Source organism: Clupea harengus, chromosome 4 (assembly GCF_900700415.2).
Source record: "Clupea harengus chromosome 4, Ch_v2.0.2, whole genome shotgun sequence".
Taxonomy (NCBI): Eukaryota; Metazoa; Chordata; class Actinopteri; order Clupeiformes; family Clupeidae; genus Clupea; species Clupea harengus.
The window spans coordinates 20,105,866-20,112,909 of NC_045155.1; the positions used below are offsets into that span (position 1 = coordinate 20,105,866).

A 7,044-nucleotide genomic window follows, 5' to 3' on the forward strand; every position below is an offset into this window, starting at 1 on the left:
CCAATTGGGCTCATCTCCAGTGCTATCATTACACAGGGCCTTCACTCACCCTTTAAAGAGAAATTGATGTACAAGCACGGGCAGAGTAACAATAAGTGTGAATAGGTGTCATTCAGGGGTGGTTAAGGATAATGCCTCTGTAAAGTGCCTCTTCTCATTGGTCAAGAGTTGAGAGCAGAGAGCATTTATCCTCATTTTCTTTCCCGTCTTTTTTTTTTCTTTGGAGAAACTGAGCGTCAGGTTTTCCTCCCAGGAGTTAAACCATCCACAAACTCGGTCAGATCCCTTGGGAATAAAGCATGCTCTTTCTCACCTTGAGTGTGTGTGTGTGTGTGTGTGTGTGTGTGTGTGTGTGTGTGTGAGTGTGTCAGAGAGAGTGAGAGAAAGAGAGAAGGAGGATGAGCGAGTTCTTTATGGATACCATCCATCAGGAGGAAAACTCACTCCAGACTGCCACCAAATTAGGCTAGCGAACTGTCTTAACCGCAGTCCCCACACAGATGTATTGCAAACGGCAGATATCCACTCTAAAACATGCACATTCACACACAAACACACACACACACACACACACACTCACTGACACGGATACATGCCAGTACTGCTCATGCCCATCTTGTCATGTCATGTTACATAACATATCAGCATGTATCCATAAATCAATGGCAGAAAAGATGATTCTTATGTCAGGGCCACTTCGGCTGGAAGATAAGGTGACTCATAAGAGCCTGTAGCTTAAAGCAAAAGATGCTGGCTTTCACTGCTGGACTGGAGTCATCAAAGCTACCTGACAGTTCATCATCAAAGCTACCTGACAGTTCATCATCAAAGCAAAATGACTGGAGAGATTCTGCCTTTGTTTCAGTGGTACAAAACGGACTTGAAGCCATATCAAATATAAAATACAGCCAGTAACAATGGACAATCTTTAATCTTTAAAAAGGTGTATCACATCACATCTGTCACTATTTATATACTTGATATATACTTGACTATATTTATATTTGTATTGCACAACGGACTAAAAGTAAATAGATGCTTAACTGAGACCTGGTGGTGCCTTCTGTATGTCCTAGGGCTGATAAGACTTCTGTTCCCCCACCCTTGAATGCAATGTTTCTGTTTCTCCGTGCCCCCTTTTCTTCCTCCAAGCCTCCCAAGTCTCCGCTGTGGGTCTCACTGGACACAGACAGGCAACCAATTAGCATATCCACCCCCAGGGCGGCTCCATCCGTGACAGTGGGGATATGGGGGTTGGGGGCAGCCAGACGAGCTGCTGGATTCAGAAAATAATTCCTTTCAGGAAGCAGGTCTACAGAGAGCTCGCCCCCTCCCCCTCCCCCTCCACCTCTGTCTCACCTGTAGGTGTCTGAGTAATGGACCTGTCCCACTAATGTTTCTCACAGCGTCCTGTGGGGACCTTCGAAGACCAGGATCTGTTCTCTACCACAGACAAGAAAAATGCAAAACGAAAAGTAAAAAAAGTAAATAAAGTGATTTTGCCGAGCACTGACCCCTGAGAAGCGGTTAAAAACTTCAATTTGAAAGACAAGTCTTGACATTAGCACTCAGACCATTTCAATTTCTTTTACCTTTGAGGCACCGCTAGAGAAGCATTAGCCTGCCTCCGAATTTCCTCCTGTGCAATTCTGATATTCATCACAGAGGACGGCGCCTGTTTGCCTCGCATCTAATGAAAACGGCACAATGGCTTATCCTCCCTCCTTGACCTTGAAATCCTCTGTTTTTGGGTCCCTTGGCAGTGGGGGGGGCGTCGATGTTCTATTGACAAATGAGCTACTGAATACCCAGGGCTTATTTCCCGGTTTCTAACCCCCAGCCCAGGGTACAAATATGCCACCTACCTCAAAAAAGCCAAGCAAAGGGGATGAGATGTAGCCCAGAGGCTCCAGAGAAACCTGACACATTACTAAAAGAAGACCCTTTTTTGTTTGTAAATTGTGCTATACAAATGAAACCGATCAATTTCCCAGTGTATCGAAGGAGATGCAAAAATCAATCACAGAGCTCAGATGTTCCCCACCTGTAAATAATGCTCTATTAATCGACTTTGCGAAAGAAGTGGCATAAAGAAAATCCCATGATTGATCTCTGGGTAGCACGTTGAAAGGAGGGATTAGTGTTAAAGGCACATTAACATTGTAAAAGTCAACCTAATCAATGGCAGATGAATTTGATCCCTTGTGAGTAAATATATTGAACTGTAGGACAATAACTGAGAGAAGAAGGCAAGGGCAAATGAGAGACAGAGAGCATGACGGAGAACCAGAGGAAGAGATAGAGAGGAAGATAGAGAGGAAGAAGGGAAGAGGACAAAAGAAAAAGAGGACAAAAGAGGAGGAAATGGAACGTGAACGGCACCGAGAGGAGCCTTCGTCCACACCAAACACAAATAATTTCCTCCACGCTGAGAAGCCCCCCAGGGCCGTGAACACCTGCACAGGCCACAGCCCTAATCCACCTGCCAGTGGACACAAACACGGGCCACCCGCCGTCTCCATTTCACCGCCACACGCCACACCACGGCGGGGGAGGGGAGGGGAGGGGCAGAGGCAGCAGATGCTATTAGATGCTAAGATTGGGCCAGGACACACTGTGGAGGCCGCTGGCTCGGTCACCAACAAGGACACGCACACATATGGCACGCGTGAGCTGAGCACAGACACACGCATGAACACACACACACACACACAAGTTTATGCACACACACACACACACACACACAGTCAGCACAAAGTCTGCTGAAATGCATAGAAATCAGTCAGGTCAGGTCTCTAAATCCATGCTCAACTGGCAGCATTGAATATGCAAGAGTATGCCATGATGCCGGCTGCAGCTATAGGTCATGAAACTGATCTGACAGTGAGTGCATGAACGTGACATATATATGCCATTGCGCCTTTTCTGTCTTAATCTCTTTACCTCAGCGGAAAGTCATGTTTACGTCAGGGACTTCTTTCCTGTAGATTGTCAGAAGCCATTACGTTTAATAATAGAGGATCTAGCTGCTTAGAGTCTGTACCACGGAGCGGACGTCCTCCTGAGAGCTCGTAGCCTTCCAAGCTAATGGAGAGAGAGGCAGGGGGTGGGGGGGGATCATGGTCACTCACACAGAAACATCAGCAGGGATGGCCAGGTAATAGGCACCCATTTATTGTAGAAACATGACTGTGCTAGTCTATTCATGATCATGACTGTACTGTATCTATATTTAGGACTTTTTATGCTGTACTAATTACAATGTGTAATTGGCACTCCAGTATTATATATATATATATATATATATATATATTATATATATATGACTTTTATTTCATAGGATTAACAGGAAATAACGTATTATTTATAGGCTGCTACTATGCAAGTGTAAAATGTTTGTTCTGCAGCACTGCATTATGCCTGTGCAGTAAGTCTCTTATTTCTTGTGTGAACGTGGGTTGTTCAATGGTTGTTGTTGGGTTGTTCAATGGTTATGGCACATAACTGAACAAAAGCCCTTCGCCCCCATCCACCCCTAAACAGAGAGATGACCAAGTCAAACGGACAGAATTGCTACAGAGGAGGGTCATGGCCTTTCAATGATTTTTAAATGCTGACATTAATCACTGCCCCAAGCGACAACTATTATTAACATGTAACCCCTGATTGGAACAATGGAAGATCTCTTCTCTGGATGGCGCAGTGAAATATCTGACTTTTCATTGACAAATAATTCCATCCGGCTGCTTCTTCAGTAGGAAAATATGGCTCATGAATCATTTATTAAAGACAGCCTATTTAGAATTCTCTCTCATTAACGCTTTTTTTTGGCTTGTGTTGTGTCTCGACAGATGTGTTCTTTATGAATGATCTTGGATTTGAGTGTTGAGTTCTTCAAAGAGCTTGTGAAAGAAAATGTAAAAATAATCCTTTCGAGGATGAGAGCATGTTTCACCTGCTATCATCATTATTTTCTCAACATTGCCTGCAAGAATTCAGAGATACACACCCATAAAGTCATAGCAATCTATACTGTGGTTGAAGGCGCAGGTGCAGATGGTGCATCTAAACCCAAGCAATGACCCGACTATTCGACAAGCCCAGAGGCAACACTGACATCTGCAATTCCTCAGAGACCTGCAAGTTCAGCCTATTTCTCTATTTGCAAACCAAACATCACAGACATACAAAGAAGGGTGGAGTAGTCTGTTCTTGCCAAATTTGACTTTCAAAGTTAAAAAAAAAAAAAAATCAGAAAAAAACAATGGTCCTCTTCTGTTTTTATGTACACAGACATCACTCATCGTAATATTCAGTTTGAAGGGCAGACATAACTGAGGTGATAATCAACATCTGCCATACATGTAATTACCTTATAGCACAGAGAAAGATAGTGTCAGTGTTGGACTATGACTACTTATGTATCTCTTATTTGTGGTTGAAAGAGGTGTATTTTGCTAATTTGCTGTTTGCTTTGATTGAGTGTACCTGCACTGTGTTAGAAAATGTGTATGTGGGCTTACGTTATTTCCTGTTAAAGTCACACATATATATAATACTGGAGTGCCAATTACACATTATAATTAGTACAGCATGAAAAGTCCTAAATATAGATACAGTACAGTCATGATCATGAATAGACAGCATCCTGTTGAGGTACAGATGAATTTAGTTATTGTGCTGTTGAAAAAAAAAATGTCATTACATTTAAGAAATGCAGGCAAGGGGGGGCTTTTACATGTCCAGGCCCAAGGGCCCATGGTTTCGTAATCCGTCCATGGATGTACATGAACTTTTATGTCTTCTGTCTAAAGTATGGGTCTAATGCTTTTCAAATAAAGCCCTTTTACATCCGACCAAACACAATACCTTTTTAATACATGTAAGACTGCCTAGTGACTCAGGGAGGAAAAAAAATAGCACACTCAATTAAAAGAACAGGCGAGTCATGGAAGAAAATAGCTGAAAATACTCTTCCATGCTCTCTGCCTCTGGCCAATAACAAATTGCACCAATGGGGGAAGACAAAAAAAAAAACATGTTCAGCGTCTTCCGAGGCGTGGTCTGACCGTAGAAGAGATATAGACACATGTCTGCGGGCTACTTTTCCAGGAGAAGCTGCAGCTGGCGCGCGGGGGAAATCTTTTCAGATCTGGTGCTCCGGAGAAGAGGAATACTAATCAGTATTTCAAACAGACAGGCACACAAAGCCTACTCGAACTTGAAAAGCCACTGTGACCTGACCGGTGCTGCGATTCACGGGAGTGGGGTCAGATAAAACAAGCTGTCTTCAAACACAACGCCGGTGCATCAGAACGGTGGCAATTTTCAAAGCAACTTGCTTGAATGCCACATAAACACATGATAGGTTACATCTAATGTTGCCAACCTTAATCCAAATAAACAGTCATTTAAAAAAAAAAAATAGAAATCGAAAATTAAGAGACAAACATTTACATTTTCATCACTTTCAGTAGTTCTAATTAATATAGAATGGGCGCACATCGCAATTATATGGTCGGGTGTATTAACATTAGTGATTTTCTCTGTAAACAACGCGGAATTAATAATGTGGTTGGAATCAGTATTAAACCTATAGATTTAGATAAGGTGTGTGGATTGGAGATAAGTCAATGTGTAGCGCAACTTCCAAACAACAGGATAGCATGCCGCTCTTTACGTTTTAGAGAGTTCAATGGAGATTCCCAGAGTAAATCGTACAGCGACTTCAAAATTACATGTAAGATTGCAGCAAATGCAAACGTATGCTTGAGAACATGCTCAAATAAACGGGCCATAAGGTCTTACCTTAAATTCACCGAAGATGTTGATGCCTTTTATGCATAAAGTCGAGGAGTAATACATGCACAAGAACGAATTATAATCAAACGCAAAAGACCTACGAGAAGTCAAAATGCAAATCACCTAGCACTCGTTTTCTGTAGACAAAAGGTGCAGAAGAACAAGCGTATCGCTGCGTATCGCTCTTTACTACAGCATCGACCATACCACTCCTCAGCTACGACTAGATGATGAGGGAGCACCTCCTACCTCTTATCTAAGCACGAGTCAGCGGGTTGACATCAGTGAGAATCGTACTTGAGCGTGGGCAAAGAAGACAGATCGGCTGCGTGACCGTAAGTACTTTGGGACACACGTGGTGTGAAATGAAACACCGAAAACATTGGGAAATATGTAACAGACTTGCAAAGCTGGCATTTCATACGGATTTTCAAATAATCAGCTTATTCTCGAGACCTTTTGTTGTAGTTATTTACCAACAGTTTATACTGCTTGTTTTACAATGTCTTAACTGAATACAAGACAGTACAATACAATAACATAATGTATAAGTACTTAATTTAACGTTTAATGAAATTAACAGTTAGGCTATAGATCCAGCCAGGGTGCCATTTGTGGAGGGGGAGGAAACAGGGGGAGGATGATTTTCAAACGGTTTTTTTTCCATGAAAATAAATCGCGAACCACAGTGGGCTGTAAAGTAGACTATGAAGCCTGTTGGGCTATTTCTTGCAGCTGTTAAAGCATGCTCTGGATTAAATAACTCACATAAAGGCCAGGTGTGCATTGCAAGCGTTAGCCAGCTGCTTGTTTATGTAATTAATACGATATTTTTTTTCTCTGCACTAATGGCTGAACTAACTGATCTAAAGAGCACTTTCGTTTCACCCTCCGCAAATTGTTAACCAGGTAGCTATCTAGACAGCAATATCAATAAATCAAGCTTACCAACTTGGTTACAGCAGATGTCAGACATTCCAACCATAAACGTTAAACACTTGGTGCAGCAAAACAGGGATCTGTCCCACACTAAGAACTTAAAAACGCATATTTTACCGTTTGACTTGTCCTTGACCTTACTGTTTGTTAATGTGAACTTGTTCATAACATCGTTTGATTCAGCCTGGGAGTTGCCCTCCGTCCTATCAACAGTAGCTCCTGTAGTCACATTCTCAGTTGTAATATTTCTAGGAATTTTTGTGAGGGTCCTGTAAAATACAATGATATGCTGCACTGAAATCT

At 42.3% G+C, this 7,044-nt stretch overlaps 1 protein-coding gene across 2 annotated transcripts in view; it reads right to left on the reverse strand.

Moving 5' to 3' along the window:
* Positions 1–6,229, reverse strand: part of rap1gapa (RAP1 GTPase activating protein a) — an 88,454-nt gene extending 82,225 nt beyond the window's left edge. For both annotated transcript variants that reach the window (XM_031566646.2, XM_031566644.2), the window contains exon 1: positions 5,809–6,229. The gene's annotated coding sequence lies outside the window, so the exon portion shown is untranslated. The remainder of the gene's footprint in view (positions 1–5,808) is intronic.
* Between the last annotated feature and the right edge of the window lie 815 nt (positions 6,230–7,044).